This window comes from Erythranthe guttata, chromosome 10, assembly GCF_056151865.1.
Source record: "Erythranthe guttata isolate IM_541 chromosome 10, IM_541, whole genome shotgun sequence".
Lineage (NCBI taxonomy): Eukaryota > Viridiplantae > Streptophyta > Magnoliopsida > Lamiales > Phrymaceae > Erythranthe > Erythranthe guttata.
Window position 1 is genome coordinate 877,501 of NC_142542.1, and position 19,507 is coordinate 897,007.

The 19,507-nt window shown below is 39.1% G+C and overlaps 2 long non-coding RNA genes across 2 annotated transcripts; both read right to left on the reverse strand.

Moving 5' to 3' along the window:
* Positions 1-1,145: 1,145 nt before the first annotated feature.
* LOC148767229 (uncharacterized) lies at positions 1,146-3,440 on the reverse strand. The gene is made up of 3 exons (XR_016033844.1): positions 3,018-3,440; positions 2,909-2,939; positions 1,146-1,391 (listed from the first exon to the last, which is right to left on the reverse strand). It is a non-coding gene; the product is annotated as an uncharacterized LOC148767229 (long non-coding RNA).
* A 5,302-nt stretch (positions 3,441-8,742) lies between these two features.
* Positions 8,743-11,037, reverse strand: LOC148767230 (uncharacterized). Its single transcript, XR_016034104.1, has 3 exons — positions 10,615-11,037; positions 10,506-10,536; positions 8,743-8,988 (listed from the first exon to the last, which is right to left on the reverse strand). It is a non-coding gene; the product is annotated as an uncharacterized LOC148767230 (long non-coding RNA).
* Between the last annotated feature and the right edge of the window lie 8,470 nt (positions 11,038-19,507).

The following is a 19,507-nucleotide window of genomic DNA, read 5'->3' on the forward strand; positions in this document are numbered from 1 at the left end:
AGTTGGCCAAGAAATAAATGATAAGCTTCTGGCCAAGTATACTGAAGCCGAAGTTAAATCTGCTCTAGACAGTATGCAACCTCTTAAAGCTCCGGGGCCCGATGGATTTCCTGTTTTGTTTTACCAGAAATATTGGAGGATTGTAGGAATGGAAGTCACTCAATGGGTGCTACGGATTCTTAATCATGGTGATTCTCCTGCCAGGTACAACCATACACATATCGTTCTCATTCCCAAATGTCAGAACCCAGAGTACATGGCTCAGTTCCGCCCTATAAGTTTGAGTAATGTGGTGTATAAATTGGTATCAAAGTGTATAGTGAATCGACTTAAGCCCACTATGAATTTGGTTATTTCTGAATCCCAATCTGCCTTTGTTCCAGCTCGCTTAATCTCTGATAATATTCTTATTGCTTATGAAGTTACCCATTATATGAAGAGGAGTTCGGCAGAGCATATGGCGGTGAAACTTGATATGAGCAAGGCTTACGATAGGATCGAGTGGGATTTTCTTCGTTTGGTTATGCTAAAATTAGGATTTGCCGTCCAGGTGGTTGATCTTATTATGAGATGCATAACATCAGTGAGATATTCTTTTGTTTTGAATGGTGGGGTTTTCGGTGATCTTACTCCGGATCGAGGACTTCGACAAGGTGATCCGATCTCGCCTTATCTTTTTCTTTTTTGTGCGGAGGCACTTAGTGCTTTGTTTAAAAGGGAGGAAACGAGTGGGAATATAAAGGGTTTAGCGGTTTGCAACGGAGCTCCATCTATATCGCATCTTATGTTTGTAGCACCCCCCTCGGGTCGGGCGATAAATCGAACCGGTTTATCGGAAAACTGTAGATAGCGGAAGCAAAAAGGGATCTCTTTGTAATTTTAAAACTTTCGAACAGGACCAAAATGTAATTTCTAAAAATATCTTTTTGGGTCATTTGAAAACCTTAAAAGAAAAACTTGAGAATTTCTAAAACTCCTTAGGGTGATTTTGGTTGTTTAAAATCTTTCGTTTAGAAATAACTTTGGAAAGGGAGATTATTATTCGAGTGCTACATTTATCTAACTATCGGTTTCACTTTTGGTTCGAAAATAAATCAGAGTTTAAAGCTATTTGGTGAGTAGGGATTTTCGGGTAAGAAATGCAATTATCAAAATAAGCGGACCAACTATATTAATATCAAAATAAGGCCCGTAATAGGGTAAGAGTTTAATTCCCCTAACGAGGAAGTATTAGAGTTTAAAGAAAACGGAAATACGGAAATTATCTATAGTTTACATCACCAAAATAAAATAAGCATAGTTTATAGACCCCTCGTACGACCCTCCAAAAGCTTCGGCCAAGACTCCGATCCACTACTCGGTCCATTCCGTTGAGGGATTCCTACTACTACCTGCAATCAAAGAAGTATCTATATGAGCTATTAAGCCCAGTAAGAAATTCGAATGGATAACGAGGTTTTAAAATATGGTTTTACGTACTTATATTAATATATACACATAAGCATCACATCTTACCATCCGTCGGCAAACAAACACACACACAAGCACTCAATCTCATTTAAGCACGTAAATCACATAAATCGACTCAATTGCTGAAAATTACCAAATTACCCTTTTCGTGCAAATGCATGAATGAAAACATTTTCTGTTGTTCGGATCCGTGAAAAATTAACTTCTTTACTTGGATGATAAGCATATTATTCTGAGCCCGTTCTTTTGGTGGAATCAAACCACCCCTTTGACTATAGTAACTATGGTTGGAATACCGGCCCCCCGTATCCCGACTTATCCAACCCAAGTATTCCATTAACCTTTCCTTTCGTAAAAATGAAATCTCTTTTTATGCAAGACCATGAGACGAATGAGACTCTAAAAATGACACTTTACGACATCACAATTATCGATCAACGAGCATCCATTTATCCACATAATACACATATATACACGGAAATCACACATATATACAACCACTTAGATATAGCACATAATTCACATAATTAATATAGCATCATATTATATATATATAAATCACACACACACAGCAGCACACACACGGCACACATGCACATAACATGCAGCCCCCAAAACACACTTTAATTAGCATTTAATTAGCAAACCATGCTCTTAAAGCACCAACATTTCTATCTTTTCATTTATGGGATTTCTCCCACTTTTATTCATTTAATGAATTAAAATTCTTACAGCCCCTTAACATAGTTCAGCTGCAGATTTTTAACCATCAATTCACATTCTCACAATTAATACTCAAGACATAATGATTAAAACACAAAAGTCCTATTTATGACACATGCACAAGCAATATTTCGAAATAATAGCAAATAGTATCTAAAAATTCTCAAATTTAATTATATGCTACCTAACTGACTAAATGAACAGATACAAAAAGAATTTTGCAGTTTCCTTAAAAATTGGATTTATAAAAAATAAAATGCTCGGCAAGTAGTGTTGAAGCCAAAAAGTGATTTTTCCAACAAATATTAATCCCAAACTATGGCCAAATAGAAAATAACAAAATTCCACTTTCTCCTACTGAGATTTTAAAGGTGAAAACATTTTTCATGCTGAAATTTCAAGAAATTGCAGATTAGCCCTAAAGATTCATAGATCTACACATGCAACCCCAAAAATCTTGAAAATTCATTTTCTTTCTCCAAAATTCCCAAAAATTCGAAATATTAAATCTTTCAACACAAAATGCTTAGATTCACAGATTATAACATGGATTAGACATGCAAGAACTCAAATAACAAGATTATCACAAGATTTCGGATTTTACACAAAAAGCCCTAATTTTTCGAAAAGTGAGGAAATCTTTTAGGTAGTTTCAAAAATTCTTTTCCATACTATGATACCCTTCGATTGCAGCAAGAAATTCGAGATTTCTTACCTATCAAAGAGTGTTGGCCGAAGAAAGAAACCTTCAAAAGAAAAGAGGGTTTCTTAGAGGAAGAAAAGGAGGATGAAGGAAAATGAAGAAAATAAAAATACAATGTTACCTCCTTCAAGAAGTGGCTCCAAGATTGAACCAAGCTATTTGAATGGAGAAGGTAAGAGCTTTGATATCAAGTTGGGAGGAGTTTAATTCTCCCGTAAGAGGGCAAGTGTTTTTGATGGTGTTCTTGGCATATTCAAGGGTGAAGCTTATATAGGGGATTTGCATTTTGATTTCTCTATTTTTTTCTTGAAGAAATTTGAGGTGTTGGCCGATGAAGATGGTGGTGCTTCGGTGGTGATGGTGAAGAGAAGACAAGTGTAGGTGTAGGTGTAAGGAAAAGAAGAAGGAAGAGTGTCTCTTCACATTACTAATCCACATTGAGTGTTGGATTAGTGTAAATCATCACACTTTGACATGTGGACAAGCATGCATCTTTTTCTAATTTTATTTCTTAATTAATAAAATTATTAATTAACTCACACACACACATATCCGAAAACACACACACATATATTTAAATGCACATACCTATAGTCTAGAGTAACATAGCTTATATAGCATATGCATATATGTATGCATACATGTACGTATATATGCATGTATTATGCATGTAATTATGATTAAATCATGAAATCACATAATTAAACTAATTATACACATAAATCACATAATTTAATCTAGCACACAATTATAAACATTTAATCCACTTAAGCACATAATTACCGAAATAAAGTTGGCACATAATTATTCAATAAATTCCTAGCACATAAGTCATATAATCAAATCGGCATATAAGGATTAATAGTCTAAGTGAATAAGGCACTTAGAGAAATTAAATTAATAAGGTAAATAAATTCCTAAAAATTCTTACGTGAGAATTTCCGAGTTATGAAATTTTGGGTTAGGGATTAGGGTTTCGAAAATGTGGGGTGTTACAATCTTCCCCCCTTAAAAAAATTTTGTCCCCAAAATTGTTACCTGACCCGAATAATTCCGGAAAGTGTTTACGCATTTCCTCTTCGCGTTCCCACGTGGCTTCTTCTAAAGTATGATTATGCCACAAGATTTTAACTAAGCGAATGGTTCGGTTACGTAGGGTTTTGGTTTTGTATTCGAGGATTTGGGAGGGTTTTTCTTCGTAGGTTAGGTTGGGGGTTAATTCGATCGGTTCGGGTTTTAGAACATGATCTGGGCTACGGATATATTTACGAAGCATGGACACGTGGAATACATTGTGGAAATTGGACAGGTTAGGCGGTAGGGCTAGACGATAGGCTCGGGTGCCGATTTTCTCGAGAATCTCAAAGGGTCCGATAAAGCGAGGCGCTAACTTTCCCCTTTTTCCAAATCGCATTATTCTTTGAAAGGTGCCACTTTAAGAAATACGGAGTCTCCAACTTCGAATTCTAAATCTCTTCTTCGAGAATTGGCGTAACTTTGCTGTCGACTTTGGGCGGTACGCATTCTCTCTCGAATGTTCTGAATTATTTCGACGGTTTGTTGGACTAGCTCTGGGCCGAGGAATTTTCTTTCTCCAATTTCGTCCCAATGGAGTGGGGATCGACACTTGCGACCGTAGAGAGCTTCATATGGTGCCATTCCGATAGATGATTGGAAGCTATTGTTGTAGGCGAATTCGATTAGTGGAAGTCGCGATTCCCAATTTCCTCCGAAATCGAGAATACAAGCGCGGAGTAGATCTTCTAGGGTTTTGATGGTTCGCTCGGATTGACCGTCGGTTTGCGGGTGAAAAGCGGTACTGAAATTGAGGCGAGTTCCGAGGGTTCCGTGTAAGCTTTTCCAAAATTTAGACGTGAATCGAGGGTCTCGGTCGGAAATGATAGAGACTGGAACACCGTGGAGTCGGACAATTTCTCGGACGTATAGCTCCGCTAGTTTCTCTAGGCTAAAGGTCATTCGGATAGGGAGAAAATGAGCGGACTTGGTTAATCGGTCGACAATTACCCAAATGGCGTCGGATCCTCTTTGGGTCTTTGGAAACCCTTGGACGAAATCCATAGTGACAGCTTCCCACTTCCATTCTGGAATCAGATTGGACTGCAATAGGCCTCCGGGTCTTTGGTGTTCTGCTTTGACTTGCTGGCAAACTAGACATTCGGTGACGAATTGGGTAATCTCTCTTTTCATTCCGGGCCACCAGTAGAGTTTCTTCAGATCTTGGTACATCTTGGTTGCTCCGGGATGGCAAGTGTACACGGTCTGATGGGCTTCGGTTAGGATTAGTCGGCGAATCTTGGGGTCGTTAGGTACATAGAGGCGATTTTGGAATCGGACAATTCCTTCTTCGGAGATTCGGAAATTGGGATTCGAATCGAGGTTGTCGCGAACCTTGAGAACTTGGGGATCGGTTTGTTGAGCGGTCTTAATTGCTTCTGTCAGATTTGGCTGAACGACGAGGGCGTTGATTGATTTGCGGCTAAGAGCGTCTGCCACGACATTTGCTTTACCCGGGTGATAGAGTATTTCGCAGTCGTAGTCCTTGACTAGTTCGAGCCATCTTCTCTGCCGCATATTTAATTCCTTTTGGGTGAAAAAGTACTTAAGGCTCTTGTGATCGGTGTAGATGGTGCACTTTTCGCCGTAAAGGTAGTGTCGCCAGATTTTGAGTGCGAAGACGACGGCGGCTAGTTCGAGATCATGGGTCGGGTAGTTCCGTTCGTACTCCTTGAGTTGTCGAGAGGCTTAGGCTATAACTTTTCCATTCTGCATGAGTACGGCTCCTAACCCTAGCTTCGAGGCGTCGCTGTAGACTATGAATTCTCCAGTTCTTTCCGGTAGTGCTAGAATTGGGGCAGAGGTGAGTCGATTCTTGAGTTCGGTGAAGCTGGCGTCGCATTCTGGGGTCCATTGGTATTTGACGTCCTTTCGAGTGAGTCGAGTGAGTGGCGAGGCAAGTTTCGAGAAATCTTGTACGAATTTGCGGTAGTAACCGGCTAGACCGAGGAAACTCCTTATTTCCTTTGCATTCTTCGGAATTGACCAGTTGGAAACTGCTTCTATCTTGCTGGGGTCGACGGAGATTCCACTTGCTGAGACGATGTGGCCAAGAAAAGAGACACTGGATAGCCAAAACTCACATTTGCTGAATTTGGCGTACAACTGATGAGATCGAAGAGTTTGGAGGACGGTGCGGAGGTGAGAGGAATGATCTTCTTCGTTCTTGGAGTAAATGAGAATGTCGTCGATGAAGACGATTACGAATTGGTCTAGATACGGATGAAAGACTCGGTTCATGAGATCCATGAATGCGGCGGGGGCATTAGTTAGACCGAAAAGCATGACAATGAATTCGTAGTGGCCGTATCTCGTTCGGAAGGCGGTTTTTGGAATGTCGGATTCTTTGATTTTGAGTTGGTGATATCCGGATCGAAGATCAATCTTGGAAAAGACAGAAGAACCTTGGAGTTGGTCGAACAGATCATCAATTCGAGGAAGAGGGTACTTATTCTTGACAGTGATTTTGTTGAGCTCTCGGTAATCGATACAAAGACGAAGGGATCCGTCTTTCTTCTTGACAAACAGCACTGGGGCTCCCCATGGTGAGTGACTAGGTCGAACGTAACCTTTGTCGAGTAGCTCTTGGATCTGATCTTTCAATTCTTTCAATTCGAGCGGGGCTATGCGATATGGGGCTTTGGAAATTGGCGCGGCTCCGGGAATTAGATTGATTTCGAACTCAATTTCTCGGTCGGGTGGAAGTCCGGGAATATCGTCGGGGAATACGTCAGGAAATTCTTGTACTGTTCGGACATCGGACAATTGAGGTTTGGCGTCGAGTTCGGAATTCACGACATCTACTAGATAGCCGAAATGCCCTTTATGAATGAGTTTGACGGCTTTTATGGCTGAGATAATTGGAATCGAAGTTTTGGCTTGGCTTTGAAATATTAGGATTTGGCCGTTTGGTAGAGGAAAAATAACTGTTTTCGGGGCACAGTCAATTTGGGCTTTGTATTCGGTTAACCAATCCATTCCTAGAATAATATTAAAATTGCGGATCGGTAGGACAATGAGGTCGAAATTCATAGGTTGGGAATGAACTCGGATCGGACAGTTGGTTACTACTAGGTTAGAGATCATTTCTTCGCCAGAGGGAATGAGTATACTATATTCGTGATTCAAGTGACTAGGTTCGATCTTAAGGCTTCTAATTATATTCTCCGATATGAAAGAGTGAGTAGAACCGGAATCAATTAAGGCGTAGACAGGTTCGTCGAAAATGTATATAGTACCTGCTATCATTGAGGGATCTTGCTCAATCTGCTCCTTTGTCATAGCAAACACACGTCCTTGAGCACGATTCTGAGCGTTCGGACAATCTCTTGCCATGTGTCCGGTCTTTCTACATCTGAAGCACGTGTTCGTCCCTTGTACACAAGCTCCAAAGTGTGATTTCCCGCATTGTTGGCAAGTCGGTTTAGGCGGCTGTGGAAGTCCAGATTGGTTCGATGGTTGGCTTCGGTTGCCCTTGAATTTGTGGTTGCCGACGTTAGCCTTCTTCCATGGGCGTTGACTCGTACCTTGGGATCGACGATTCTGCTGAATCTCTTTTTCGTCTTGGGCTGCCATCAGGGCTTTGTCCACTAGTTGTCTGAAAGTCGAGGCGTCGGACATACGGATATCTCGTCGGATCTCCGGTTGTAGGCCACGGATGAAGTGATTCTTTTTCTCTTCAGGGTCTCGAGCGATGAATGGGGCGTAGAGACAGCCACGTTCGAAGCGACGGATGTACTCGAGCATTGGTAGTTCACCTTGACGAAGTTCTAAAAATTCCTTCAGTTTGTGGGCACGTACGTCCTTGGAAAAATACTTTTCGAAAAATTGTAGTTTGAAGTCGGTCCATTGTATAGTGTCGAGGTCGACTCCTTCTTTGACTCCTTCCCACCAGTGACGAGCTTCGTTTCGGAGTAAGAATAGAGCGCAATGCACACGATCACGATCGGTCATTTGCATGTAGTCGTAGATCACTTCTAGGGATTTGACCCATTCTTCGGCTATTGTCGGATCGGTTCCACCATGAAATTCGGAGGGGTTCATTTTGAGAAATCGTTCGTAAATGGCGTGAGGTGCTGCTTGAGGAGGAGGCGGAGGAGGATGGTTTCGTCGGAGAAGTTGGTCGATTTGTCTTTGGTGGTTTTGGGCTTGTTCTCGAATAAGGTTCGAGAGGTTATGGATGGTTTGGTTATGGTCGGTTGGTTCATTAGTGGGAGTGCCTTGAGAATTCCGGGTGAGTCGTCTTGCCATAATTTCTATAACCTATTATGCAGTTTATAATTAAAGCACATAAATAAATAAAACATATAATACACATAATGTTACCGAATGGACGAGTCATCGTGTCTCGTTAGTCTTCAAGCCCGGCTTTTGGTTCGTACGAGTTTTCTATAAACAATGCTCTGATACCACCGTTGTAGCACCCCCCTCGGGTCGGGCGATAAATCGAACCGGTTTATCGAAAAACTGTAGATAGCGGAAGCAAAAAGGGATCTCTTTGTAATTTTAAAACTTTCGAACATGACCAAAATGTAATTTCTAAAAATATCTTTTTGGGTCATTTGAAAACCTTAAAAGAAAAACTTGAGAATTTCTAAAACTCCTTAGGGTGATTTTGGTTGTTTAAAATCTTTCGTTTAGAAATAACTTTGGAAAGGGAGATTATTATTCGAGTGCTACATTTATCTAACTATCGGTTTCACTTTTGGTTCGAAAATAAATCAGAGTTTAAAGCTATTTGGTGAGTAGGGATTTTCGGGTAAGAAATGCAATTATCAAAATAAGCGGACCAACTATATTAATATCAAAATAAGGCCCGTAATAGGGTAAGAGTTTAATTCCCCTAACGAGGAAGTATTAGAGTTTAAAGAAAACGGAAATACGGAAATTATCTATAGTTTACATCACCAAAATAAAATAAGCATAGTTTATAGACCCCTCGTACGACCCTCCAAAAGCTTCGGCCAAGACTCCGATCCACTACTCGGTCCATTCCGTTGAGGGATTCCTACTACTACCTGCAATCAAAGAAGTATCTATATGAGCTATTAAGCCCAGTAAGAAATTCGAATGGATAACGAGGTTTTAAAATATGGTTTTACGTACTTATATTAATATATACACATAAGCATCACATCTTACCATCCGTCGGCAAACAAACACACACACAAGCGCTCAATCTCATTTAAGCACGTAAATCACATAAATCGACTCAATTGCTGAAAATTACCAAATTACCCTTTTCGTGCAAATGCATGAATGAAAACATTTTCTGTTGTTCGGATCCGTGAAAAATTAACTTCTTTACTTGGATGATAAGCATATTATTCTGAGCCCGTTCTTTTGGTGGAATCAAACCACCCCTTTGACTATAGTAACTATGGTTGGAATACCGGCCCCCCGTATCCCGACTTATCCAACCCAAGTATTCCATTAACCTTTCCTTTCGTAAAAATGAAATCTCTTTTTATGCAAGACCATGAGACGAATGAGACTCTAAAAATGACACTTTACGACATCACAATTATCGATCAACGAGCATCCATTTATCCACATAATACACATATATACACGGAAATCACACATATATACAACCACTTAGATATAGCACATAATTCACATAATTAATATAGCATCATATTATATATATATAAATCACACACACACAGCAGCACACACACGGCACACATGCACATAACATGCAGCCCCCAAAACACACTTTAATTAGCATTTAATTAGCAAACCATGCTCTTAAAGCACCAACATTTCTATCTTTTCATTTATGGGATTTCTCCCACTTTTATTCATTTAATGAATTAAAATTCTTACAGCCCCTTAACATAGTTCAGCTGCAGATTTTTAACCATCAATTCACATTCTCACAATTAATACTCAAGACATAATGATTAAAACACAAAAGTCCTATTTATGACACATGCACAAGCAATATTTCGAAATAATAGCAAATAGTATCTAAAAATTCTCAAATTTAATTATATGCTACCTAACTGACTAAATGAACAGATACAAAAAGAATTTTGCAGTTTCCTTAAAAATCGGATTTATAAAAAATAAAATGCTCGGCAAGTAGTGTTGAAGCCAAAAAGTGATTTTTCCAACAAATATTAATCCCAAACTATGGCCAAATAGAAAATAACAAAATTCCACTTTCTCCTACTGAGATTTTAAAGGTGAAAACATTTTTCATGCTGAAATTTCAAGAAATTGCAGATTAGCCCTAAAGATTCATAGATCTACACATGCAACCCCAAAAATCTTGAAAATTCATTTTCTTTCTCCAAAATTCCCAAAAATTCGAAATATTAAATCTTTCAACACAAAATGCTTAGATTCACAGATTATAACATGGATTAGACATGCAAGAACTCAAATAACAAGATTATCACAAGATTTCGGATTTTACACAAAAAGCCCTAATTTTTCGAAAAGTGAGGAAATCTTTTAGGTAGTTTCAAAAATTCTTTTCCATACTATGATACCCTTCGATTGCAGCAAGAAATTCGAGATTTCTTACCTATCAAAGAGTGTTGGCCGAAGAAAGAAACCTTCAAAAGAAAAGAGGGTTTCTTAGAGGAAGAAAAGGAGGATGAAGGAAAATGAAGAAAATAAAAATACAATGTTACCTCCTTCAAGAAGTGGCTCCAAGATTGAACCAAGCTATTTGAATGGAGAAGGTAAGAGCTTTGATATCAAGTTGGGAGGAGTTTAATTCTCCCGTAAGAGGGCAAGTGTTTTTGATGGTGTTCTTGGCATATTCAAGGGTGAAGCTTATATAGGGGATTTGCATTTTGATTTCTCTATTTTTTTCTTGAAGAAATTTGAGGTGTTGGCCGATGAAGATGGTGGTGCTTCGGTGGTGATGGTGAAGAGAAGACAAGTGTAGGTGTAGGTGTAAGGAAAAGAAGAAGGAAGAGTGTCTCTTCACATTACTAATCCACATTGAGTGTTGGATTAGTGTAAATCATCACACTTTGACATGTGGACAAGCATGCATCTTTTTCTAATTTTATTTCTTAATTAATAAAATTATTAATTAACTCACACACACACATATCCGAAAACACACACACATATATTTAAATGCACATACCTATAGTCTAGAGTAACATAGCTTATATAGCATATGCATATATGTATGCATACATGTACGTATATATGCATGTATTATGCATGTAATTATGATTAAATCATGAAATCACATAATTAAACTAATTATACACAAAAATCACATAATTTAATCTAGCACACAATTATAAACATTTAATCCACTTAAGCACATAATTACCGAAATAAAGTTGGCACATAATTATTCAATAAATTCCTAGCACATAAGTCATATAATCAAATCGGCATATAAGGATTAATAGTCTAAGTGAATAAGGCACTTAGAGAAATTAAATTAATAAGGTAAATAAATTCCTAAAAATTCTTACGTGAGAATTTCCGAGTTATGAAATTTTGGGTTAGGGATTAGGGTTTCGAAAATGTGGGGTGTTACAATGTTTGCCGACGACACAATTATTTTTTGTAATGCAAACAAGCACTCGGCAGAAACGATTAATTATATACTTGAGGTTTATGAGATGGCGTCGGGACAAAAAGTTAATTTCCAAAAATCGAGCATTGTATTTAGCAAATCGTCTAAGAATGAAACGATTGAGGAAGTTAAATGTGTACTTCCGATGGAAATTGTGGAGAAACACGATAAGTACTTAGGTTTACCAGCTGCTATCGGTAAATCAAAGAGGACCATATTTTCCAACATAAAAGATAGAGTGTGCAAGAGGCTTAAGGGATGGAACGAGAAATGGTTATCCAAGGGGGGGAAGGAAATTTTGATTAAGGCGGTGCTACAAGCTATTCCGGCCTATGCTATGAGTTGTTTCAAGTTGCCAGCCTACTTTTCTAAGGATATTGAACAACTGATGAATAAATTTTGGTGGGAGGATAGCAAAGGACATGGAATTCATTGGTCTAAGTGGAGCAAGTTGTGTAAAAGCAAGCAATCAGGAGGGCTTGGATTTAGAGATTTGGAGGCTTTTAACATGGCACTCCTCGCTAAACAGCTATGGAGGCTGCTCACTACACCCAATAGCCTGTTGGGACGCATCTTTAAAGCAAGGTATTTTCCAAATTCGGATGTGCTTGGTGCTAAACTTGGCCCAAACCCCTCATTCACTTGGCGATGCATTTTGGGATCTAAAAGGATTCTCGAGGCTGGTCTTCGCTGGCGAGTTGGTAATGGCAAGTCGATATTGGTGTGGAAAGATAAGTGGCTTCCTAGTGAAGTCACTTTCCGGCCTATTTCACCAATGGGGAGTTTCCCTTCCGACTGGAAGGTTAGTGATCTTATCCTTAATAACACTAATCAATGGAACGCGGAGTTACTTCGGGATTGCTTTGTGGAGGAAGATAGGAAAACTATACTCTCAATTCCATTAGGACGGGCTTGCAATGGGGATACACAAGTTTGGCACTATGATCGTAATGGGAGGTTTACAGTTCGTAGTGCTTACCACCTCGCCGTTCGGCTGGAAAATGAAAGAGCGAATCAAGCAGCGAGTAGCTCCTCTGGTGCTTTACTTAATACATGGCAATGGGTGTGGTCTATGAGTGTCCCAAATAAAATTAAAATTTTTGTTTGGCGAGTTTGTAAAAATTTGCTGCCGACTAGAACTGATTTGCGGCGACGTAAGGTAACATCAGAGTCTTGTTGTGAAATATGTGGAGCTGATGATGAAGATTTGCGGCATTGTTTTGTGCTATGCTCCTTTGCGAGGCAAGTTTGGGCTTTGAGTAATATTCCTTGGAGCGTGTATCAGTGGCGGGGGAACGATATGGTGGATTGGTTTGCTAACATGAGAAAATTGACGGATACCGGAGGTTTTGAGATGTGTGTGACTGTTTGTTGGGCTATTTGGTTTTATCGCAACCGCTTTTTATTTGAAGACGAAGAGGTGGACGCTCTTACTACTATCTCACTCGCGCAAAAATTTATGAACCAGCTTCGACAACCCTCTGCTCGAGTTTTGTCAAATCAGGCTCTAAGAGTAACGTCCGATAGTCGATGGTTGTTGCCTAGTACGGGCGTCATTAAAATTAATTTTGATGCAGCCGTTAATGCCAAAGATGGATTAGTTGGTGTGGGGATCATTGCTCGAGACCATTGTGGTGGTTGTGTGGGTTGGATGTTGTTAAGTGTATATTTATACACTTAATTGTACCTTTTAATTGGAGCTTTTGATGTGTTTTTACGATAATTGGTGCTTAATTTGGTTATTATTTGTATTTTAGGGACAAATTGAAGAATTGGAAAAGTATGGGGTCAAAACTGCAATTTTGGAGAAAATATGGGCCAAAAGTGAAAAAATCAAAATTCTGAAGATTTAAAGCTCGGACCCCCGTCCCAGTTTTAGTGCAAATCGTGGGACCCCCGTCCGAGACTCCGAAATTGCGCAGAAAAGGGATTTTAATTGCACAAGGAAACTGCCTTCTTCCCCAAGTTCTTCACCCTATATAAGACCAAGTCAGGCACACAATTGGGGGGTCTTTTTTCGATCTTTTACCTTTTATTTTTATTTGGAGTTTTTATCTTTTCTACACGCAATCAAGGAGCAAGAGAACGAAGACGAAGACTTGACGAATCTTCATCCTAGTTTCCTTTTTCCTTTTCTTTTCTAATTTTTATGAATTTCCGTATTTTTATTATGCTTTTCGTTACGAACATGAGTAGCTAAGTTTTTATTCTAGGATTTTATTGGAACCCTATGTGGTGATTCGAACCTCTTATTCGACTTTTATGCAAGTTTAATTTTTCGATTATTTCTTCTATCTTGATCTTATTTAGTGCATGAGCGTAGCTAACTTATGTTGCTATTTGTTATTGTTAGAATTGATTGACAGATCGTTTTAATAATTAGAACAGGGATAGAAGAGCCTTCGAGTAGTTTTTCACCGAATGCGTGTGTTGATTGCATGTATTATCGTAGACATACAGATAATACCTTAGGTAGCCGTTTGCGAGACTTGTTATTTAATGCTTTATTTATATTAGGTTTGCATAGACATATAGTGAATCTTTTATGAATAATAGGTTTATAGCGCAGCGACAGCTGGTTATGAATAATTTCGTGTCTTGGGTTAATAATCGGGAATCGTAACTTGCATAATAGGAGATTAGTTGGGTGAAGAATTATCGCATAGGGGGAAGATAAAATCCTAGATCCGTTTTATATTGATATTTTATCGTGATTAATTGCTTTCTTAATTAGTTTAATTTATTTAGTTAATTAATTTGACAACCCTGCGTAGGCTGAATAAAAATCATAATTGTTAGGATTTGGTACTTAGGATTAAATAATTTGCGTATTCCCTGTGGGATCGACATCCGACTCTCACGAGTCTACTTTACTACTTGTTAGCGATACGTGCACTTGCGTGTGGGTATTTAGCACCCAACAAGTTTTTGGCGCCGTTGCCGGGGAATACGGCTAAATTATTTATTTATCCTAATATTAAATTTGAGCAATTTTTCTTACTTCAGCCATTTTTTTTTATTTATTTAATTAGTTTATTTTTATTTTGTAGGTACTTTTTATGCGCAGAGGACACGATACGAGCTTGCTACCTCTCGATCCCGAAATTGAGCGAACGTTTAGGCAAGCCAGGAGAAATCAACGGTTAGCCCAAAACACTCCAGCAACGATGGAAGACGAGAATAATCGTGGGGAAGGTGACCAAAGGCGCCCACCGAATGCGGCAGGAGAAATCATCAACGAGCAAAACCAACGCCTGCTAATTAATCCACCACCTCGTCAACGAGCACTGCATGAGTATACCGTTCCAACGCTCAATGGGTTTCAATCAAGCATCCAGCAACCCCCCATTGAAGCCAACAATTTTGAAATTCGAGCGGGACTCCTCACTATGCTCCAAAACAATGGATTATTCAGCGGCCTAGCTCATGAAGATCCACATCTCCACTTGGTGAATTTTCTCGAGACGTGTGATTCGCACAAGATGAACGGAGTATCACCCGAAGCACTGCAACTCCGCCTGTTCAAGCATTCCTTACAAGGCGCAGCCCGAGAATGGTTGCAAACTCGTGCACCGCACTCCATCTCGTCGTGGGCCCAGCTAGCTCAACTTTTTATGAACACATACAACTCCCCAACAAAAACTGAGAGAATCCGGAGAGAAATTCAAAATTTCATACAAGAAGCCGGTGAAGCACTATTCGAGACGTGGGAGCGGTTCAAACAGCTAGTAAGGAGGTGCCCGAATCACGGACTACAAGAGTGGCGCCAATTGCAAATATTTTACGATGGACTGCAAGACAACTCGAGGACAGTGCTCGACTCTGCAGCTGGAGGTATGTTCATGAGTCTAACCTAGGGGTGGAAATCGGACGGATCGGATCGGATTTAGGTCTTTCGGAATATTTCCGATTTTTTTCGGAAGTCAATTAGCCATTCCGATTCCGATTCCGATTTTTTCGGAATTTAAAAATGGATTCCGATTCCGATTTTTTCGGAAATTTCGGAAAATCGGAATTTTTCGGAATATTTCATTTTCGGAATTTTCGGAATATTTTCGGAAAATTTTCGGAAAATTTTCGGAATATTTTTGGAAATTTTCGGAAATTTTCGGAATATTCAGATTTTCCAAAAAAATTTTTTTTTTCAAAATATATCATTGAATGAATAATATTAATAATAAAAAATAAAATAAAAAAAGACCTACTTCATCATAAAGACAGAAACACAGTAGAACAATACTAATAACATCAACAACAAACACAAAGCCCTGCTTTCTTGATGAAATTAAATTATAAAAAAAGAAATAAAGGGAACAAGCATGCCTAGGTTTAAAATACCAACAATACAACACCTAATACACATCCAAACAAAAAAACCGAGAGGACATCCACATAGAACCACTCTCCAATTTTTCTCAATTGTTAACCTTCAATGCATTGATATCTACAATGAAAAAACAATCAAAAATATTAACATTTAGAAATAATTGTAACAAAGTAAAAGTATTATAAAATTGAAGACGAATACATACTCTTTTCTATTGATAAGAGCTTATCGAGGTCTTCTTCAACATCAACTAAAGGACCGCTTCTCGAACCAATCTTGAGCACACACTAAAGATGTATCTTAGATCAATTACATTGCTACCAAAATTTTCTCTTGTTTCTCTCCTTGTTTTGCCCTTAAAGCTTAATTCCTTAAATAGTTGCTATAGGTAAATGACAATTAGAGTAGAAGGGATCACAAGTTCCAGACAAGGATATATGAGGGGATGTGTAATTCCCCCTAAACTCATAAACATCAAATTGAAGCCCTAAACTCATAAACATCAAATTGAAGGAGCTTATTGGATCTTAAGATAAAGAAAAAAAAAATCGACCTTCGTAACATAAGGAGCTGATGAACTCATAAATTGTACTTAGGAAGCATACATCTTAAACTTTCAGCAAATATTTTGAATTGTCATATAAGATGTTTTGACATTAATATGTTAGCCACAACCAAGAAGTATCTCAATAGGAGATGTAAGAAAAAACATAAATCATAAGATTATGATACAAATTATGTACTAGAATAAGATATTCATGAAGAAGCATCTCAAAAGCCCCTCTAACAATTCATAAAATTAATAAATGGGAGACAACTTACCATCTCTAACAGTTCCACTTAAAATGTTGCAATATATAATGAAGGCCTTGACAATTTATCCGGAAACTCAGCAAAGTCTACCAAAGGATTATCCTCCACAATTAATCTGCGGGTTGCCCCTACAAACATTTTGAATTCAAGTTCAAACAAATTCAGTAATAGATATAACAAGTAACATATTTCAATAACTAATATGCAAAAATAAAAATAAAAAGTAGGACAGTAGGTTTAAGGTTGCAGAAGGAAGAAAACAGGGGATTGACATGTTCTAACAATAATTTTTTTTAATTTTTTTTTTTTTTGCAATTTTAAGAGTAATAAATGATCGATTTCTATGAAGTACCTCTAGAATGAAGGGATGCAGCTGGTGCTCGGTGGAGACAACAAGTGGCGGCGCGGCTAGTGCTCGGCTGAGAAAATAAGGGGCGACGCGGTTGGTGCTCGGTGGAGACAATAAGGGGCGGCGCGGCTGGTGTTCGGCGGAGAGAATGAGGGTGGCGCTGGTGGTTCTCGACGGAGAGATGAGGGGACGGGCTGGGGCGGTGGTGGTAGGAGAAATGAGTGATGATTTACGGGAGAGAGTAAAGGGCTGGTGCAGCGGCGCAACGTGAGAGTGAGAATGAATTAGGGTTTACATCAGTACATGTTTTGAACCTTTTAAATAAAAAAAAAAAAAAAATTGACTATATATAATAATTAATAAATGTTAATAATAATCGGAAAATATCGGAAATAATCGGAAAAAAATCGGAAAAATCGGAACTAATTTCGGATCGGAATTCGGAAATTCCGAAATTTCAATATCTAGTTCCGATTCCGATCCGATTTTTTTCGGAATTTTCGGAATTCGGAATTTCGGAATTCGGAATTGAAAAAACCGTTCCAAAATCGGAATTATTCGGATCGGATTCGGCGAAAATCGGAAATTTCGTTCCGATTTCCACCCCTAGTCTAACCTATGACGAAGCATACGAGCTCTTGGAACGAATCGCCAGAAATAAATACATGCGAGCATCGGACCGGTCGAATAGCGGAGCAGTCAAGACGGGAGGAATTTTGGAGTTAGACGGAGTCACTGCAATCACGGCCCAATTGGAAAAGCTATCAAAGCAAGTAGCGGCTTTGCAGACGCAGCAAGTCCATGCAGTCCAAGCTCCAGATCAAGGCGTAGACGAAACGGAGTCGATAAATTATGTGCATGACGCCAACCGACAACAGAGAAACCCGTACTCCAACACGTATAATCCGGGATGGAAGGATCACCCTAACTTTGGGTGGGGAGGAAATCAGCAAGGACAAAGGCAAGCACCACCTCAAGGCCAACCGCCTAATTATTCACGACCAGCTCCCGGATTTCAAAATCCGCCTCAAGCTCAACCTCAAGGAGGAGATCTCGCAAATATATTGGCGCAATTTATGACAACCACCCAAGCCTCCATCCGAAATTTGGAAACACAGATGGGCCAATTTGCGACCCAATTGAACGCGAGGCCAGCCGGTACACTACCGTCCAATACGGAAGACCCTCGAAAGGGCACCAACGAGCAGTGCAAAGCCGTAAGTTTGAGGAATGGAAGACAATTAGAAGAAGTGGCGAACAAGGCAACAAGCAAGGATGGGGAGGAGCAACAAGAAAAAGAAGCGGAGATTCTGACAGATTCACCAGGTGAAAAAAAGGTCGTTGCGCCTAAGCCGACCCCTCAGGTACCTTATCCTCAACGCCAGATAAAGGCGAAAAATGAGTCGTACTACAAAAGTTTTCTTGAGCAATTGAATGAATTACATATTAATATTCCTTTTACTCGAGCACTTGAACTAATGCCTCATTGGGTGAAATTTTTGAAAGACATGGTATCAAAGAAACGAAAATTCGGTGAACATGAGATGATAGCGTTAACCGAACAATGCAGTGCCATTCTTACGCGCCCAATTCCACCAAAGCTTGGAGACCCGGGTAAGTTTACGATTCCAGTCGCTATCGGAGGTAAGTTCTTTGCAAAATCTCTCATAGATTTAGGTGCGAGCATTAATCTCATGCCTTTCTCGGTTTTTCAAAGTTTGGGGTTAGGAGATATAAAATTGGTATCTGTGACTTTACAGTTAGCCGATAGATCACTCATATACCCAAAAGGAATAGTAGAGGATGTGTTGGTTAAAGTAGATAAATTCATCTTTCCTGCAGATTTTGTAGTTCTTGATATGGAAGAAGATAAAGAAATTCCCTTGATTTTGGGAAGACCTTTTTTGAGAACGGGTAGAACTATAATTGATGTGTATAACGGAATTTTATCTATGTCTTTGGGGGATGAAACGATTAAATTTGATGTTTTCCGTACAATGAAACACCCTCAAGAGGTTGATGAATGCTTTGCTTTTGACGTGTTAGATCAATTGAATTTTGATTTTGTTGAACCTTTAATTGCGGATCCGTTGGAAGCATCTTTGTGTGTAGGAACATCAGTTGAAGAAGAAGAAGTGACGGAACAATTATGTTGGTTGGATTCGGCAAAGCCGCTGTCAAGACCACGCTTTGAGAGTTTGGAGACGGAGATCCCATTATCTGTCACTTTTAAGCCTTCAGTGATCGAACCTCCGAAACTTGAGCTTAAAGTTTTACCATCTCATTTAAAATATATGTATCTTGGAGCTCATGAGACCTTACCTGTTATTATTTCTTCATCTTTGACAGGTCTACAGGAAAAGAGACTTTTGGAGGTATTGCAAGAGCATAAGCTAGCACTTGGATGGACAATCGCCGACATCAAGGGCATAAGTCCAACTTTTTGCATGCACAAGATCATATTGGAGGAAAGCCATAAATCTTCGGTGG